The sequence below is a fragment of the Chionomys nivalis genome, chromosome 25 (assembly GCF_950005125.1).
Source record: "Chionomys nivalis chromosome 25, mChiNiv1.1, whole genome shotgun sequence".
NCBI lineage: Eukaryota > Metazoa > Chordata > Mammalia > Rodentia > Cricetidae > Chionomys > Chionomys nivalis.
In genome coordinates, this window is record NC_080110.1 from 25383916 (window position 1) to 25402907 (window position 18992).

The following is an 18992-nucleotide window of genomic DNA, read 5'->3' on the forward strand; positions in this document are numbered from 1 at the left end:
GATGATTGCTTATTTTATTTCATGTGCCTCCACTTTATTTCATGAAATATACTTTCCTAAGAAAGCAACCCGAAACTTTGCAATTTGGTGTCATATAAGACAAACTTTTGTTTTACTTCATCAGACTTATTTTACACTTAAACTTAAAAAAATAAAAGGTAGGCCGGGCAGTAGTGGCGCACGCCTTTAATCCCAGCACACCGGAGAGGCAGAGACAGGAAGATCTCTGAGTTCGAGGCCAGCCTGGTCTCCAGAACTAGTTCCAGGACAGCCAAGGCACAATGAAATCCTGTCTCAAAAAACAAAACGTAAGTAAGTAAATAAAAGACAACTATTCCTTCATTCGAGGAGTATGTGAACACAGCTCCTACTTGCCTTTCTCTGCATTGCATGAGATATAAAGTATGTTTCCGTCCTAGGCTTTTTTCTAAGGAAATGAGATAAGACATGGACAATTATACAGTGAACACTGTTAGCTCGAAGCAGTTCAGAACATTTTGCAAACATTCATGGGAAGCTAACTGAGTTAGCATGCTAGAAAAGCTTCTTGGAGCAAGTTGGCCTTTGTTAGGAATATCTTAGGAGAGAGAGAGAGAGAGAGAGAGAGAGAGAGAGAGAGAGAGAGAGAGAAGAGAAAGAAAGAAGGAAGAAGGACCTAATGTTGATCGTCTGGAGTGTGACAAGAATTCAGACAAGAAACCCGAGTCAGGAACATCATCTGAAGTTCAAGCCAACCTGTTTTGTACTGTGAGTTCCAAGCTAGTTGGAGTTACATAGCAAGATTCTGTTTAATAATAATAATTAGACAGGAAAAGAACTTATGATGAGACTTGCAAGGAATGGAGGGGACAATTCAAAAACAGCCTTTCATTGGTACAAAATGTTATCAGGTCTTTCCTATTACAAAATTACTCTGGCTATAATTAGAAAACTGGATAAAAATCACTATATCTGTCTGAAATCAACTATTTACAAGATTGTCTTAAGAAATATTTTCATAAATGTATCTGAGATTATATTATCTACCTTACTCCTTGTGCTGGCTATATCAGCTTGACACACACTAACTAATCTGAAAAGAGCAAACCTTACTTGAGAAAAGGCCTCCATAAGATTTGGCTGCAGAGGATGTGATTGATGGGGGAGGGCTCAGCTCACAGTGGGTGGTGCCACCCTTGAGTAAGTGGTCCTGCTGTATAAAAAAGCAGGTTGGGCTGGAGAGATGGCTCAGAGGTTAAGAGAACTGACTGCTGTTTCAGAGGTCCTGAGTTCAATTCCCAGCAACCACATGATGACTCACAGCCATCTATAGTGAGATCCGGTGCATAATAAATAAATTTAAAAAAAAGTAGGCTAAGGAAGTCATGTTGAGCAAGCCAGTAAGCAGCACCATTTCATGGCCTCTGCATCAGTTCCTGCCCCTAGGCTCCTAACCATGTTTGAGTTCCTGTCCTGACTTCCTTTGGTGATGAACAGTGATAAGAAAATGTAAGCCAAATAAACCCTTTCCTCCCCAACTTGCTTTTTGGTCATAGTTTCATTGCAGCAACTGAAAGCCTAACTAAGACACTCCTTTATTGCCACCCACAAGCTCTTTACACAATCATTTCCAGAATTATAAAGGAAAACAACAACTTTCTTTGGAAGAGACTCTGCAGTCCATTCTCAATTATTCCTCATAATGTGCACATGCATTGTTCCTTATCATACATTATCCTCATGTATTAAGCCCAAACTTGTCTCCAGCATGACTGTCTAAGGACCTTGATTGTTGAAATTTGATGAAATACTAGGGCTGAGGAGTCAGGTAACTATTGTTTCTTCTTTGGGGAAGGAGAATTGTCAATGACTTTTGTACAACTTTGGTTCATTCATTCACCATTGAAAACATATTTATCTGGATGTTACTATCTGCCAATGACTATATTATGAGTGTGACTCGAGTAGATATGGTCTCTGTCGTCATGGAGATCAATAAGTGGGAGCCTCAGATGATTAAATAGCTACAACAAAGTGCAGTAAATGAGGCTATAGATTATCTACATGTAAGTTTACAATATCATAGTAGCATTCCAGGCAAACATATCAGATAAAAGGAAAACACCTTTTTATCCTCAATTTTCTTACCATTTCAGCAGCATGGGCTCGCTCATCACATGATCTACCAACTTCAGAGTCATCAATACCTTGTTCTCTTCTCCTGCTTCCTCGGCTGCTTCCTTTTCAACCCGTCTGCTTCGTTTTCAACCTCTAAATGTTGAGACTTGGGTTTCAGGTCTTCACTAAGTGGCTTTCCCTGGTAATTCAAATCACTCCCATGACTTACTATATTTTCTGCAGGTTAATAACATCTACATTTATGTCTTACCCCTGAAGTCACTCCTAAGCACCAGATGGATGTCAGCCGCTGGCCAGATATTGAGGAGACATTTCAAATATATGTTTAAAATGCACCTCCAGATTTCTAAGTGCTGTTCCTTACTAAGAGAAATCCACATGCTTCTATTTAAGGTGTATCAAGGATTTATTAATATATGACGGGGAAAATACACTCATGCATCCAAGATATGGCAAATCTACTTGCAGAGTCTTTGGATAGCTGGAGATGGATCACATGAAGGCTCGGTCTTCACCACCCATAAGAGCACAACCATCACCCCTCCTTCCTTATCAGAGGTCACATAGGCAGACAAAAAGCATCACCGCTATAGGGCCAGATAGCCCAAGGTCATGGTAGACTGAATATCCACTCAGTTCATCCCAGGTTTTTTCTTGTCTTAGTAGTAGTTCCATTGTAAGTGCATGTACTAAAGATAAAATGCAGCCAATGTCTTTTGTTTGTGAGATCAAACCAAGGTTTGCACATGCTAAGAAACTTCTATATGACTGAGCTTAAGTGCCAACCCCTATGGCAAATACTATATGTTGCCCAAATATGTCCACCTCTCCTGCTTTACCTTTCTCTGTTACATATGAAACAAGAGACACTTGAATTCATATTTTTAGAATTACAGAAACAATTTGTAATTCAGAGAGAGAGAGAGAGAGAACAGATGAGATATGCCTAGAGATGGGTCAATAGCGTAAGTGCATCTTTCCCAAGCGTGAGGACCGGGGTTTAGGATCCCAGAATCCCTTGTAAATGCTTGTTGGGGATAGTGACCTGCCTGTAATTCTAGCAGAGGAAGGTAGAGACAAGATTCCTCAGAACAAGCCAGCTTGCAAAACTAGCCATATCTGTGAGCTCTAGAGATGACTGAGAGACTGCCTCAATGAACAAAGTAGAGGAGCAATGGAGGATGGTTCCTGGCATTCATAAACACCACACAGGAACATAAAAAAAGAGAAAGGTGAGGTCACACAAGGATGGTATGTAAGCGAGGGGTTCAGAGGGCCTAGGATAGAGCCCTTGAAAACACTGACTTTTTAGAAATAGGCAGAGGATGGGGTGCTATAAAGAAGGGTCCAATAATGACAAAAGGAAAGCTAAATGTTAGTTATCTCTGCCATGAGGACCAGCCTCCAGCAGCTCATGATTTGGGGAGGAGCATATGGAGTTGATGGACTATCAATCCACTTGATTTTTTTTTTTTTTTTTTTTTTTTTTTTTTTGGTTTTTCGAGACAGGGTTTCTCTGTGGCTTTGGAGCCTGTCCTGGAACTAGCTCTTGTAAACCAGGCTGGTCTCGAACTCACAGAGATCCGCCTGCCTCTGCCTCCCAAGTGCTGGGATTAAAGGCGTGCGCCACCACCGCCCGGCTCCACTTGATTTTTCTATCTGAGTGAGTAAACTTAATTCTCTGGTGCCAGTGAAAAAGGGGAAACACTTTTCTGTGTCTCTCTCTCTCTCTCCCCCTTTCTCTCTGTCCCCCTTTTTCTCTGTCTTGCTCTGCTTTCTTTATTTCTTTTCTTACCTCTATCCAGATGTATCCCTCTATCTCTCTTGATGTCTCCCTTCTGCGTCTTCCCTGGTGTTTTCCTTCCCGCATGCTTTTATTTTTCCCATATAGCTTATATATCCGAGTAGAATCTTTTAAGCAATATAAAAATTACAGTGTGATTACATTCTATTTTTCCAGTGAATGATTACAATGAATACAAGTAAAAAAACAGCATGTTTTAAATACGTGAATAAGTCCTTTACATGATTAAGTATTTTACATATTACAGGCGAAAAGCAAATGATTCCTAAGAATCCATGTAAATCCACATATCCTAGCACCTTGTTAGAGATTAACAAAGTATAAGCAAACAAGGTATTCTCAGTCAGGTCTTTTACTGGCAGGCTGCATTTTGCTGTTACAAAAAAAGGAACAATCATTATTTATCTCAAAATAAATAATAAGAAATCTTAGAAGAATCACAAGCCTAAACTTTTATAGATGAAAGAGAACTAGACAGCTATATCCTCAGGGGGCATACCCACTCATCAACAGTTTTTTTGATTTTTATTTTTTAATACCAGGAAGCTGAGGGCAGAAATGAGTACAAGGAATTAATCATCCTCTTTGGTCATCAACCAGTTCTAGCAAGAAAGGCGTGTCAGCTAATAATAATCGGGCTGCTTTGTTCTTGTTCCCTGACCTTAACAAGTCCCTCACTCAACTCTGTGCCTTCTAAAACTTGAGCTTGTCTTCTTGGATTTTATACCTCAAAGCTTCTTAGCAAAAACATCTTAACCTAACCTTGAGTCATTTTCAAAGCTTTGTTTAGTGATGATACACCAAAACCTGTGACCACATCTCCCAACATTAAGGCTAAAGAACTTGAGCTAACCTAGCTTCTGGGACTCAACTGTTTCCCTAAATCATTATCTAAACCGCAGTCCAAATGGGTCCTCGATAGAAATTCGTGTGTACTAGCTGCGTGACACTTTCTTGTTTTATTTTTTTATAAATATAGCAGAGGCAGGAGCAACATTTTATCCTACCTTTACCTATGTTAAAATTCCATTAAATTAACCTCTATGATAATCCTTTCCTAAAATCAGTTGCCATTAGCTGCTCCTCTGGCATGGCCACCGCAGTTAGTGTCAAGGAATAGAAAAAGGAAAGCCAGGCATGATAGCACATGTCTTTAATTCCAGCATTTAGGAGGCAAAAGCAGGCAGATCTCTGTGAGGAGCTCAATCTGGTCTATATAGAAAGTTCCAGGCCAGCCAGGGCTACATAGTGACACTGTCTCTGCAACTCCTGGGGGAGGGGGGGGTTCAAATCAAAACTCCAATGACAAGATTAAGAAACCCTGCTTCCAGGCCGGGCGGTGGTGGCGCACGCCTTTAATCCCAGCACTCGGGAGGCAGAGGCAGGCGGATCTCTGTGAGTTCGAGACCAGCCTGGTCTACAAGAGCTAGTTCCAGGACAGGCTCCAAAACCACAGAGAAACCCTGTCTCGAAAAACCAAAAAAAAAAAAAAAAGAAACCCTGCTTCCAGGCTGCAGAGAGGGCTCAGTGATTAAGAAGGCATACTGTTCTCTCAGAGGACCAGAATTCAGTTCCCAGCACCCATGTGGGCTCCAGAGGATCTGATCCCTTCTCCTGGCCTTCCCTGGCACCTTCACTTGTGGGTAAATTGTCCACCCCACCCCCCATAACTAAAAACTAAAAAGAAATATTTAAAAAGGAACCCTTGCTTCTACTCAAGGAAGAATGCATGCTTTCCAGCTCATGGCAGTCACGAACCTCATGGAAGCATTAGAGACAAGCAGAAGAAAGAGTAGATTCTCCTCTACTAGTCTACAAATAGAGAGAATGGGAAATTCAAAAATTTAAAGAGCTAAGCTCCAACTTTGGCATTAATTTCTGTGCACGTACTGTATGCTTTCTCAGCTCTCTTTCTCTGTACAGAACCATCCTCTACTCTCAAGGCATTTTTTAACTGAAAAGAGATTCTTTTCTCTCATATTATACATCTTGACTACAGTCCCCCCCCCACTCCTCCTAGCTCCACTCTCTGCCTCCTCTCTCCCCCAGATCCACACCCCCATCCATTTCCTCTTCAGAGCAGAGTAGGCCAAGAGACAGCCAAACGGAGCAAAATAAGATACAACTAGACAAGATGGGGCTGGAGAGATGGCTCAGGGGTTAAGAGCACTCTGGCTACTCTTCCAGGTCCTGAGTTCAGTTCCCAGCAATCACATGGTGGCTCGCAGCCATCTGTAATGAGATCTGGTGCCCTCTTCTGGCCTGCAGGCATACATGCAGACAGAACACTGTATACATACTATAAAATAATTTTTATTTTTTTTTTAAAAAAGACAAAGCAAAAGCCCTCATATTAAGACTGAACAAGACAATTCAATATGAGGAAAAGAGTCCCAGGAGCAGGCGGATGCCAGAGAAACAGCTGCTCGCGGTGTTAGCAGTCTCACAAAAACACAAAGCTAGGGGGCTGGAGAGATGGCTCAGTGGTTAAGAGGACTGGCTGCTCTTCCACAGGTCGTGAGTTTGCTTCCCAGCAACCACATGATGGGTCACAACCATCTGTAATGAGATCTGGCGCCCTCTTCTGGTGTGTCAGCATACATGGAGGCAGAATGTTGTATACATAATAAATAAATCTTAAAAAAAAAAAAAAAACACAAAGCTAACGGCCACAACATAGACACAGAGGACCTGGTGCAGACCCCTGCGGGCTCTGCGCTTACCGTCTTGGTCTCCTCTCATGGCATTTTTAATCCTCCAGTGAGCGCCGGTTCCTTTCAGCAAGTGTTACAGGAAATACATTTTTGTCCTAATTAGGCTTTTTCCTAAGGGAAAACAGGAGAATTCAAAACATTTCTATAATTCCTTAGAGAGAGAGAGAGAGAGTACTTACAGATGTCCCGTTTCTGTGGAGGTTTTCTACAAATGCAAGGAGTTTGGGCTAGCAAACTGTAATATTTGGTCATTTGGGAAATAATAAAGTGAATATTGGCGGATACGGTGTAATTGAAAACAGGTGTACAATAAGACAAACAGGAACCTGAAAGAAAACCCAAATCAAACCAAACATAATTCCTACAGCTGCCGTAAGGGGGCGCCAAAGGTTAGTGGTTTCCAGAAAGGCAGGGACTTTGACTCTAAGCCAATGCATTTTTTTTTTTTTTTTTTTAGAAACTTTTATAACTTCTGGGGAGCCATGGACAACGTCTTTACACCCCATATAGGGCACTAACGCCAATCTAAAGAAATGATTCTAACAAGGTCTAGCTTGGTAAGTCAGCGAGTTTACTGGGGCTAAAGCAGCATGGGTTCCTTGCAGGAGGGTGATTTCACAGGCAGATGGATCCCCGCATGGGTCAACTTGTGAAAGCCACATTCCGGGAAATTTCTCCCGACTTGAAGGCAGCTCCATGAAATGTACTCCATCTTATATAACTCCTGCTTACATAACTCCGGGAGAGGACTCGTGGCTCTTGTTACTTTCTAAATAGTCCTGTAAATTTCCTAAACTTCGTAACTTTTATTAGTTGCCCGAGTCTCATAACTATCTCCAAAAGGGAGTTTCCTTTCTATCTTTGTGTAGTCCCGTGCAGGCTCTCAGTGTGTAGTCTTGACTGGTCTGGAACCAGCTTGTCTACTTTGCTGGCTTCAAACTCACAGAGATCCACCTGTCTCTACCCTATGAGTGCTGGGATGAAAAGCATGTGCCACCACACTCAATGGGGAATTTTTTTAATATTTATTTATTTATTATGTATACAATATTCTGTCTGTGTATGCCTGCAGGCCAGAAGACGGCACCAGACTTCATTACAGATGGTTGTGAACCACCACGTGGTTGCTGGGAATTAAACTCAGGACCTTTGGAAGAGCAGGCAATGCTCTTAACCTCTGAGCCATTTCTCCAGCCCTCAGTGGGGAATTTTTAATTTGGAGGAAATAGCGACATATCAGTGATAGCACTGTGTCTATCAAATATTTGCACCCTTGAGTTCTGCAAAGTAGGGCTCTATTAGCGTGGATTAATAGAAGCAAATGGATGAAGGCTCAGTCTATAAAAGACGAGATTGGACATGAAACGTCATAAATGTGCTTGGGCATATGGGGGTTTTGAAATTTTCTCATCTCTCTCTCTCTCGGTTTTGTTTTGTTTGTTTTTTCTAGGACTTTGGAGCCTGTCCTGGAACTAACTTTTGTAGACCAGGCTGGCCTCGAACTCACAGAAATCCGTCTGACTCTGCCTTCCAAGTGCTGGGATTAAAGGCGTGCGCCACCACCGTCCGGGCTGAGATCTCTTCCTTTATAAGCGCATACTCTGGTGTGGACGGCAACAGGCAAAGAATTAGAATAAGGTGTGGTGGAGGTGACTAATGGTGACCCAGAATACACACCTGTGGGAGTTTGCACGAAGGGAGTGGCGCTATTAGGAGGTGTGGCTTTCGTTGGAGTGGGTGTGGCCTTGTTGGAGAAAGTGTGTCACTGTGGGGGTGGGCTTTGAGGTCTCTCAAGCTACACCCAGGGAGAGAGTTCATTTCCTGTTGTCTGCGGATCCAGAGGTAGAACTCTCAGCTACTTCCTCTCGGACCATGTCTGCATGCCACCATGTTCAACCTAAAACCTCTGTACCTGTAAGACAGCCCCAATGTGCTCTTCACAGCAATAGAAACCTTAAGACAACATCCTTTCTTCTTTCGATCAGAATTGAGTACTTGTCTGTATTTTCCCGTAAGGGAGCAGCTTGGGAAACTCCAGCTTCTAGTCTTTTTGAATCCTACTTCCCTGCCGGTCTTCCTTTCAAAGCCGCAATTCCTCCACCTTTACAAGTGTTAGCCAACAAAGCTGCAACAATGAAGACTGACCACGAGAGGGCACCAACAGCTCAGTAAAACTTGCCAGGGAAGGGCGACCCTTTCCAGTCTGGGTTCTCGCTGCTGCGGTAAAACAGTAAAAATAAGGAAATCTTCCTCTGAGTTTTAGAAAACAAAAATATTCTAAGAGACATAGGGAGGAAGTACATATCCTAAGCCCTTTATCACTAAGATGTTCACTACAAATGGTCCAAGAAATATTCTTCTCAAAGAAGGAACTTAACATTAAAATTCTCAGACCTTACCAATTTTTTTAATATTTATTTATTATGTATACAACATTCTGCCTCGATGTATGCCTGCACGCCAGAGGAGGGCGCCAGATCTCAGTACAGATGGTTGTGAGCCACCATGTGGTTGCTGATACTTGAACTCAGGACCTCTGGAAGAGCAGCCTGTGCTCTTAACCTCTGAGTCATCTCTCCAGCCCCCCTTACCAATTTTTTATACTAAAAATATGTCAGCTACTATAAAGAGAGGGCAAAAAAGGTATCGAAATGTCTGTTTTAAATGTCCCTCTTTTAAATTTTATTTTAGACTTAGGGTGATGGTTGGGTGGGTAAGGGCTGGAAGTTGGATCCTTTGACTCCTGAAACGCACACCACGCAGACCACTACTGCCTGTAACTCCAGCTCCAAGGCATCCAATGGCCCTGGCTTCCTTCGATACCTGCACACAAGTACACACACACACACACACACACACACACACACACAAAATAACTTAAATCTACTTTGAAATTAAACTTGTCCGGGTGTATGACATGGAAATATTGTATTGCCCATTCAAAATACTGTCAAATCATTGGCAACATGGTTGCACACTGGCAGTTTCTGAATTACTAAAGTCGGTTCAGAACTCAGTCTCCCTGAGTCAGTTTGTAGTCCATAGCATGGCCATTTCCTGTAGCTCTGTGACTCTAGCAGTTCTAGAGATCGGTGTAATCAATGCCCGACTGACGACGGTGATGGTTAGTATTGACTGGCTAGGAGACAAATCTCATGCCTATGGGGGGAAGGGGGGGCGAGGTTTCCTGGGGACTTACAGGGGCAGGAAGACCCACCCTAAATGTGGGTGGTACCATTCCGCATGCTAGGGGCCAGACTGGCTAAAAAGGAGAAAGGAGCTGAGTGATAATTTTCGTCTCTCTCTGCTTCCTGACAGTGCACACTGTGACCAGCCACCCAGTGCTCTGCCACTGTAACTCTCCACCGTGAAGGACTGTGTTCTCTAGGGACTTAAATAAGCCAGCACTTCCTTAAATTGCTTTTGTTATAGCAATGAGAAAAAGAGCTAATAAACCTATCATTTCTTTTTTTTTTTTTTTTTTTGGTTTTTCGAGACAGGATTTCTCTGTGGTTTTGGAGCCTGTCCTGGAACTAGCTCTGTAGGACCAGGCTGGTCTCGAACTCACAGAGATCCACCTGCCTCTGCCTCCCAAGTGCTGGGATTAAAGGTGTGCGCCACCACCGCCCGGCCCTATCATTTCTTAAAACAAGAGGTTTTTTTTTTTTTTTCATTTGTATGTTTTGCCTCTATCATGAATGTGCACCACTTGCATGTCTAGTACCTGCAGAGACCAGGAAGCAGCATCAATCCCTAAGCATCAGAGTTACAGACGGTAGTGAGCCACCACTGCATGGGTACTGGGAACTACAACCAGGCCCTCTGCAAACATAAGCAAGTACTTTTAACTCTGAGCCATCCACCTGGATCCAATTTTCCGTTTTCTTTTCTTTTTTTTTTCCTCGAGATTTATTTATTTATTATGAAAACAGTGTTCTGTCTGCATGTATGTCTGCAGGCTAGAAGAAGGCATCAGATTTCATTACAGATGGTTGTGAGCTGATGTGGGATTCCCCTCTGTATGCTGTGAATACCGTTGGTGAATAAAGAAACTGTCTTGGGCCTGCGCAGGGAATAGAGGTAGGCAGGGAAAACTAAACTGAATGCTAGGAGAAAGAAGGGCAAGGTTAGAAGAGAAGCCATGTAGCCCTACCAGAGACAGACGCTGGAACTTTAGCCGGTAGGCCACAGCCAAGTGGCGATATACAGATTAATAGAAATGGGTTAAACTAAGATGTAAGAGTTAGCCAATAAGAAGCTAGAGCTAATGGGCCAAGCAGTCTTCTAATTAATACAGTTTCTGTGTAATTATTTTGGGGCTAAGCAGCTGGGAACTAACTAGCGGCCTCCTCCTTCCAACAGTGAGTCACCATGGGCTTGCTGAGAGTTGAACTCAGGACCTCTGGAAGAGCAGGCAGTGCTCTTAACCACTGAGCCATCTCTCCAGCCTTCCCTTTTCTTTAAAATAAATCAGTGCAGAGAATGCAGACTCTTGACAGAAATACTTTAGCTTGGCAAAACAATTTGGTTGAGCCGGGCGGTGGTGGTGCACGCCTTTAATCCCAGCACTTGGGAGGCAGAGGCAGGCGGATCTCTGTGAGTTCGAGACCAGCCTGGTCTACAAGAGCTAGTTCCAGGACAGGCTCCAAAACCACAGAGAAACCCTGTCTCGAAAAACCAAAAAAAGAAAAAAAAAAAAAAAAAAAAAAAAAAAACAATTTGGTTGAGAGTTTTACTTTGTGGATAGTAATAAAATAGTGTGTTTGTACATGTGCAGAGTGTGTGTGTGTGCGTGTAGGCCAGGGGTCGATTTGTGGGAGTCAGTTCTCACCTTCCTCCATGTGGGTTCTCCAGAGCAAGCTGAGGTCTCAGGTTTGGCCACAAGTGCTCTTACCCACTGAACCATCTCGCTGGCCCGGTTGTGATGATGACGTCGAGTGTTTTTTCCATGGCTACAATCCAATGGAAAATTTCTAAGTACAGCTAGGTACCAATGATATATTATCTCCAGTACAGCAGAAGTGTTTCCTTGTGTGGATTACTCGTTCCTACTTGGCAAAGGTCTGTTGATAGCTAATCATTCTTCTCTGCTGAGGTGACTTACTTCCTACCTGTTCTGATGACCAATATGCCAGCGCTAAAGCTACACACTTTATGCTTGCTCATCTTCACAGCCTCCATACAGAACGACTGGAATATTATAGATACAAAAATAAATGACCAAACTTTCTAAGGACCAGCTTTCTCATGACTTAATTTTCCTTTTTTGTTTGTTTTGTTTTGTTTCAAAACAGGGTTTCTCAGTGTAACAGTCCTGGCTGTCCTAGAACTCGCTTTGTAGACCAGGCTGGCCTCAAACTCCCAGAGATCCGCTTGTCTATGCCTCCCAAGTGCTGGGATTGAAGGCGTGCGCCACCACCACCTAGTTTCTTTCTTTCTTTCTTTCTTTCTTTCTTTCTTTCTTTCTTTCTTTCTTTCTTTCTTTCTTTCTTTTTCTTTTTCTTTTTGGTTTTTCGAGACAGAGTTTCTCTGTAGCTTTGGAGCCTGTCCTGGAACTAGCTCTTGTAGACCAGGCTGGTCTCGAACTCACAGAGATCTGCCTGCCTCTGCCTCCCAAGTGCTGGGATTAAAGGCATGTGCCACCACCACCCGGCTCACCACCACCTAGTTTCTACAAACTTTTCAGTCCTTAAACCTTGAGCATGAACGATCGCCCTCAGTCCATTTATCACGTCTCCCGGACTCTGTTTGTCCTCCTTCCCATTCTCTTGTGTTCCCACACTTCTCTACTAATAGCTGAAGATGCTACTGAACACCCCAACCTCTCCTCCTAGCATCTCTGCGTGCATCTGTGTATTTTCTTCGTTTGTGTGCACACTTGTGTGTGCACGTGTATGTCCATCCATGTGGAGGCCAGCAGTTGACACGGAGCGTCTTCCTCAACCACTTTATTGTGAGATGGGGTCTCTGAACCTGGAGTTCCTTAGAAGCCCCAGGGATCCTCCTGTCCCTGGCTTCCCTGTGCTGGGATTATGGATACAATGCTACCACTCCTGGTTTTTAATGTAGATGCTAGGGATTGAATTCAGGCCCTCATACTTGTTGGCAAGCACTTAACTTTTGACTCATCTTCTTAGCTTCATGTGATGTGTGTGTATCACACATATGTGTGTATGTATATGCATATATTCATATATATATATATATATATAGTATCTCTGCTGTTATCATCATAAAATACCAATCTTTAGGTGAACTTTTAGAAAACTTCTCTGAACCACTTGGATTTTACGCAACAGTTCAAATTCATGGCCATCAACTTCTCAAAGCGTTAGTCTGTACCTTCTACTTTGTTGGATTTGAAGTCACCATGAAATAAATCTCTAGACTTTGTCTAGGTTAGCTTAGGCAGTTAGATGCGCCTTGACTGTGGGGGCACCATTCCAGGACTGGGGTCCTAGAGGGAATGACTAAGAGAAAAGGCACCAGTGTGTTAATCTCTCTCTGCTGCCTGCTGGCAGATTCCACGTGACCAGCCGCCTCACGCTCCTGCTGCGAGACCTCCGCCAGCTTAAGACAGAGTGAGTTCCTGCTCTGCTAAACTGTCCCCTCACATATTGTGTTGCAAACAAGGGCAGGCGAAGAGACAGGGCCAGCTGTCCGTGCTTTTATTCTTCTGGCCTAAACTTCATCTATTCTCTTTCTCAGTATTATAAGCTTTTCTCAGCACATTTTTGGACCTGATTAGACTTGTTTACAGCATTCCTTTATTAGTCTTTAATGTCTACAGTGATTTCTAATTTTTTTGTGCTGATAATTAATTTTTTTAACATTCTTTTGATTTTGGTTAGCTGGAGAGTCTAGTCAAATATTTTTCTAGGAATCATTTTTTTTTCAATGAATTTTTTCTCTTGTCTTTGGCTTGTTTGGGGTCCCATTACCTCTTCTTTCTTCATTTTCTTACAGAACAAGCCCAGATAAGCTGATTTAAGATCTCCATTTTTTTTTGCTTGTTAAATGTATTTACTGTTATCTATTTCCCTCCAAGAATTTATTATTATGGTATCATGTAATTTCAGTTTGTGATACATTTTACATTTCCCCTGAGACTTTGCTGTTGACCTACAAGTGGTAGAAAACTGCATTAACACTGCTCTTTTTCTGTTCCCAAAGATCTGAATTCCAGAAAACCGTAAATTCTGACATCAGAGGGGAATGAAAGCATTAAAGCTGCAGATGGAATTGATGACTGGACCTTAACAGGGTGAGAGCATCCAGAAGGGTACGATATAAGCAAGAGAATTGCTGGGGGCGGGAGGGTAAGAGCTAAGATGTCAGCCTATAAAAGCCAGGCAGAGAGACCAGTGTGGTCTATGGCTGCCAGCATGGAAGATACAGGAGAGAAACCATGAGACAAGACTTGTGGGTTGCCCCTCGGGGATAGAAAAGGATGGGGCTGTGGTTCCTCTGGGTTTTACCTCAGCTCTAGCCAGGCAGACTCATTCTGATGCTTACAGAACTGGAACTCAGCACATCTGTGTTTTAGGCCATGAAAATAAAGTTATTTATTACTGGAGCAGAAATGGACCAAGGTAAGAGGTTTGTCTGCGTGTTGCATCCTAAATGCTCACACCAGAGATTGATTCCTCTTTAGTTTTGTTATATCTACTGTAGTACCTTTTGAATATCAAAGGCATCAGACTAGTTTGTTAAATTAGTAAATAACTGAAAGTCGTTTATTGGTAGTGGATATATTATTTGTTGATATTTCCAAAGACAAACACTCCTAAAAACACAGATTTCATATGCTATATTATTTATTATGTCTGAGTAGAAAAAGAAATTAAATTTGGCTAAAACTGAGCCATTTCTCTCTTCTCCATTGGAAGCCCTTGGGGTACACTGTGTTGGGGGGGAGGAAATCAGCTAATTTGTCATCTTTACGGCCCTATAAAAATATCCCCCGTGTGGTTTTCATTTAAAAAGCATCTTTCAATGAACTGTGTGTTCCCAAGCTCTCCTGGAGGGCGTTTTCACCACCCATTCTCAGATACCTTAAGCTCAAGGATCTCAGCGATGGCGGCACCAATCAATTTGATGATTAAGTAAAACTGGGGCTCCTGCTCCTACGCATGAAGGACAGAAAATACACCTGAACATTAACCCCCCACTCCCACTCTCTAACCACCCCTACCCCTAGTCCCAGCCCCAGCTACAAACACTAGGAAACAACCCTGCCTTCTGAACAATCAAGTTCAATAAAGGCAAACTTTCTGTGAAGAGTGTGTGTGGAAGAGAGTCGCAGACTCAGTCTCCCTCTCTCTCTCTCTCTCTCTCTCTCTCCCCACCCCATCTTTCTTATCTAAATTCCAATCTGTGTCTGAGGAGGGTGAAACTTCTTAAAGCCAAGCAAAGACCACCTTGCTGAGTCAGGAATGTTCACAGTGGAGTTATCTCAGAAAGCTATGGCATCACTTTAATCCCCCGAGACAGCATGGAGGGAGTTCACTGAATAAAAGGGTCAGTCAGTAGATATCTAGTTAAAAACTTGCTTGAACTAGATTGCTGCTCTGGAGCAGAACACCTAACCTCACCTTCAACATTTAAAACCAAACTTTGAAAATAGGAAGTGCAGCCGGGCGGTGGTGGCGCACGCCTTTAATCCCAGCACTTGGGAGGCAGAGGCAGGTGGATCTCTGTGAGTTCGAGACCAGCCTGGTCTACAGAGCTAGTTCCAGGACAGGCTCCAAAACCACAGAGAAACCCTGTCTCGAAAAACCAAAAAAAAAAAAAAAAAAAAAAAAAAAAAATAGGAAGTGCATCCACCTAGTACCTAACTACCCGTAAGAACAAAGTGTAACTCTTGAGGAATACTGTTTAAAAAACCAAAGCCAGCCGGGCGGTGGTGGCGCACGCCTTTAATCCCAGCACTTGGGAGGCAGAGGCAGGCGGATCTCTGTGAGTTCAAGACCAGCCTGGTCTACAAAGGGAGTTCCAGGACAGGCTCCAAAGCTACAGAGAAACTCTGTCTCGAAAAAACAAAAAAAAAAAAAAAACAAAAAAAAAAACAAAAAACCAAAGCCAAAAAGCTTTTGACCTGTGAAATGGACCAGGAGGTGCAAGTATTTGCTGCCAAGCCTTGTGGCCTAAGCCTGATTTCCAGGCCCCACATGGTGGATGGAGAGAAATGACTGTAGCAAATTGTCCTTGTTTCTCTATGTAGTAGGCCACAGTCTGCATGCATATGTGCATTCACACACAAATTAAAGATTCAAAATATACTTTAGAGTTGAGGGTATAACTCAGTGATAAAGCATTTGCTTAGTATATATATACATACATCCGTATGTATGTGATGGGAAAAAATGAACAGATAAAATATGTGTGTAGCCGGATGGTGGTGGTGATGCACGCCTTTAATCCCCGCACTCGGGAGGCTGAGACAAGCAGAGGAAGGCAGATCTTTGAATTCAAAGCCAGACTGGTCTGCAGAGTGAGTTCCAGGGCAGCCAGGACTACACAGAGAAAATGTGTCTCAAAAACCAAAACAAAACAGCCGGTCAGTGGTGGTGCACGCCTTTAATCCCAGCACTTGGGAGGCAGAGGCAGGCAGATCTCTGTGAGTTCGAGGCCAGCCAGGTCTACAGAGTGAGTTCCAGGACAGGCTCCAAAGCTACAGAGAAAACCTGTCTTGAAAAACCAAAAATAAATGAATAAAATAAAATAAAAATTTGTGCATGTGTGTGTGTGTGTGTGCTAGAAAGGCAGAAAAAAACAGAGTTGGGGGAGACTGAGGCTGTGAGAAATAGTGAGGCAGAATTGAAGAGCAGGGCATGGCATAGAGTCCTCTAGAGAGCTGCAGAAAGGCCCTTTCAAATACATGACATAACCGTGCTTGGCCTTGGAATCTTGGACATTCACACTGTAAACAGGAACAATCTCTGACAGGGAACAGCCTGTGTTCCCACTTGTCAGGCCTTCTCACGCACAAGGCACCAGGATCTGGGCACAGCCCTGGGAGGAACTGGAGATGGAGAGCCCAGACCTGGCCTTCTCTGCATCATCCACCATAACAAGGCTCACGTGGACTGGGCTGACCCAAAAGAGTATTGAACTGAGTGTCAGAACAAGATTCAACATTCTCTAAGAGATTCAGTCCTCTCCAACGTGAAGCCAGCTATGTCAAGAACAAAAAACAAACAAACAAACAAACAACAACAACAAAAAAAACGTGAGCTGTAACTGGGAGAAAAAGTGGGTAATAGAAATAATAAAGAAGATGAAATTGGCAGGCGAAGGCGTTAAAGCATATATTATGATTTTTAAAAATTGTGCTCACAGAATTAATGAAAAATATAAATAAAAGGAAAAAAATAAGAAGATACTAAGACATATTACTAGGGCCAAGGATGCGGGGAGATCTTGAGGTCATCTAGGACAGGTTGGGCTACACCAAGAGACTCAGCATAAACAAGCCAACCAATAAGCAAATGGAATCTCAGACAGCAGAGGAATAAAAGTGTTAGAAAAATGGGTCAGCTTTTTCTACAGTTCATAAAATGATCAGTCTATCGATCAAAAATTTATTGTGGGGGGTTTAATATAATCAAAATATACTGTACAAAATTCCCAAAGGAGTAATAAAAAATTTGAGGGAGGGGGTAGGAAATTGAAAAACAAAAAAACAAACAAACAAAACCCTCAAACCGAAAGGCAAAGCTACATGAACAAAGCTATATAAAGACTGGTTTCGGACCATTTGAAAACAAATGGATTAGAGAAAGCAACCAGAGGAGATATGTTTTATTTAACGTTAAAACTGCATTTGTGTCCATGCACCAGTCCGTGTGTGCACCAGTCTGTGTGTGCACCAGTCCGTGTGTGCACCAGGCCATGTGTGTACCAGGCCATGTGTGTACCAGGCCATGTGTGCACCAGTACATGTGTGCACAGGCCACAGTGGACACACGGTGGTCAGAGAACAGCTTGAGGGAGTCAGTTCTGCCTTTAACCATGTGGGTTTAGGGGCATGAACTCAGCCATGAGGTTTGGAGATGGACAACTTTACCCACAAAGCCATCTTCCTGGCCTAAGGTGTTTTTTGTTTTCTGTTTTTTTTTTTGACAGTTTTCTTATGAGAAACTCTGCAGGTCATAAGACAATGGAAGGACCTATATTTAAGGTGCTGAAAGCAAATCTATTCAGTTTGTAGATTCTTGTGATATAGTTGGTGCCATTGGCTTGATGGAATCTAAAATCATGAGGGAGTCAGACTTCAAAGCATGCCTATCATTATGTTGTTCAGGAACATTCCATGCTCTGGAGATCTGGAACTGTTTGAGGCAGCGGCAGCCAGCAAGGCACTAGCATGCAGGGATTCATTGCTGTGTTTCCCCAATTGTGTCATGTGCCCAGCAGCCTCAGGTGTCTTCTCCACCCTGAAGGTTGCACCTTGAACTGTGAGCCAGAATAAGCCCTTTCTTCGGCTGAGTTTGCCAGAGCATTTTCTCATGGAAACAGGAAAAGAAACTAAGAAGACCGTTCTCAACTGTGGAAAGATGTCCATTCAGAAATTAAAGCTAATCCTGGTCCTTAGGATGCAGACCAGCTTGGGCTGCACAGCAAAACTCAGCCACTGTAAAAGAGAAAATAAAAGAATGGGAAAAAGAGAAAGATGAAGTGAGGGAGACACAGACAGACAGACAGACAGACAGACAGACAGACAGACAGACTTCCACACTTCTCATGCCACAAAAGCAGATAAAATTCCTGGCAAGCAGAGTTGCTCCTATGAGGAGGGTTGCTTCAGGCAGGAAAAATGGAAAACTTTAAAAAAATTCTAAGATTTATTTTATTTTTAATTATAAGTCTGAGTTTGGGTACATATGAGGACATCAGAGATGCTGGAGTTACAGATGGTTGAGAGTCACCTGACTTGGTGCTGAGAACTGAATTCAGGTCCTCTGGAAGAGCAGAACACACTCTAAACTGCTGAGCCATTTCTGGTACAAATTAGAACTAACTCAAAAAGAAAATATGTATGAATAGCCTTATAGTAGATGAATCAAATTAACTTATAATTTGTAAACTTTAAGCAAAGACATTTTAAGGCCTATTTTGCTCCACTGGTAAAATTTTATCAAAAATTTAAAGAACGAGTAATACCAATTTCACATAGTCTTTTAGGAAAATTAGGGAAGAGGGATCGTTTCTTACACTCGGTGTGATATCTGTGTTATCCTAATACCTGTACTAGGCAGATATATGAGAAACAAGACATACAGTTCAACATTGTTGCAGAATATTCAATACACTTGTGAAGATATGTCTTTGTCCTTTCTTGCCTGCCAAAGGCA

The 18992-nt window shown here is 42.6% G+C and overlaps 1 long non-coding RNA gene across 1 annotated transcript; it reads left to right on the top strand.

Moving 5' to 3' along the window:
• The first annotated feature begins 7099 nt into the window (after positions 1 to 7099).
• Positions 7100 to 8200, top strand: LOC130866631 (uncharacterized). Its single transcript, XR_009056359.1, has 2 exons — positions 7100 to 7193; positions 8087 to 8200. It is a non-coding gene; the product is annotated as an uncharacterized LOC130866631 (long non-coding RNA).
• The last annotated feature ends 10792 nt before the right edge of the window (positions 8201 to 18992 follow it).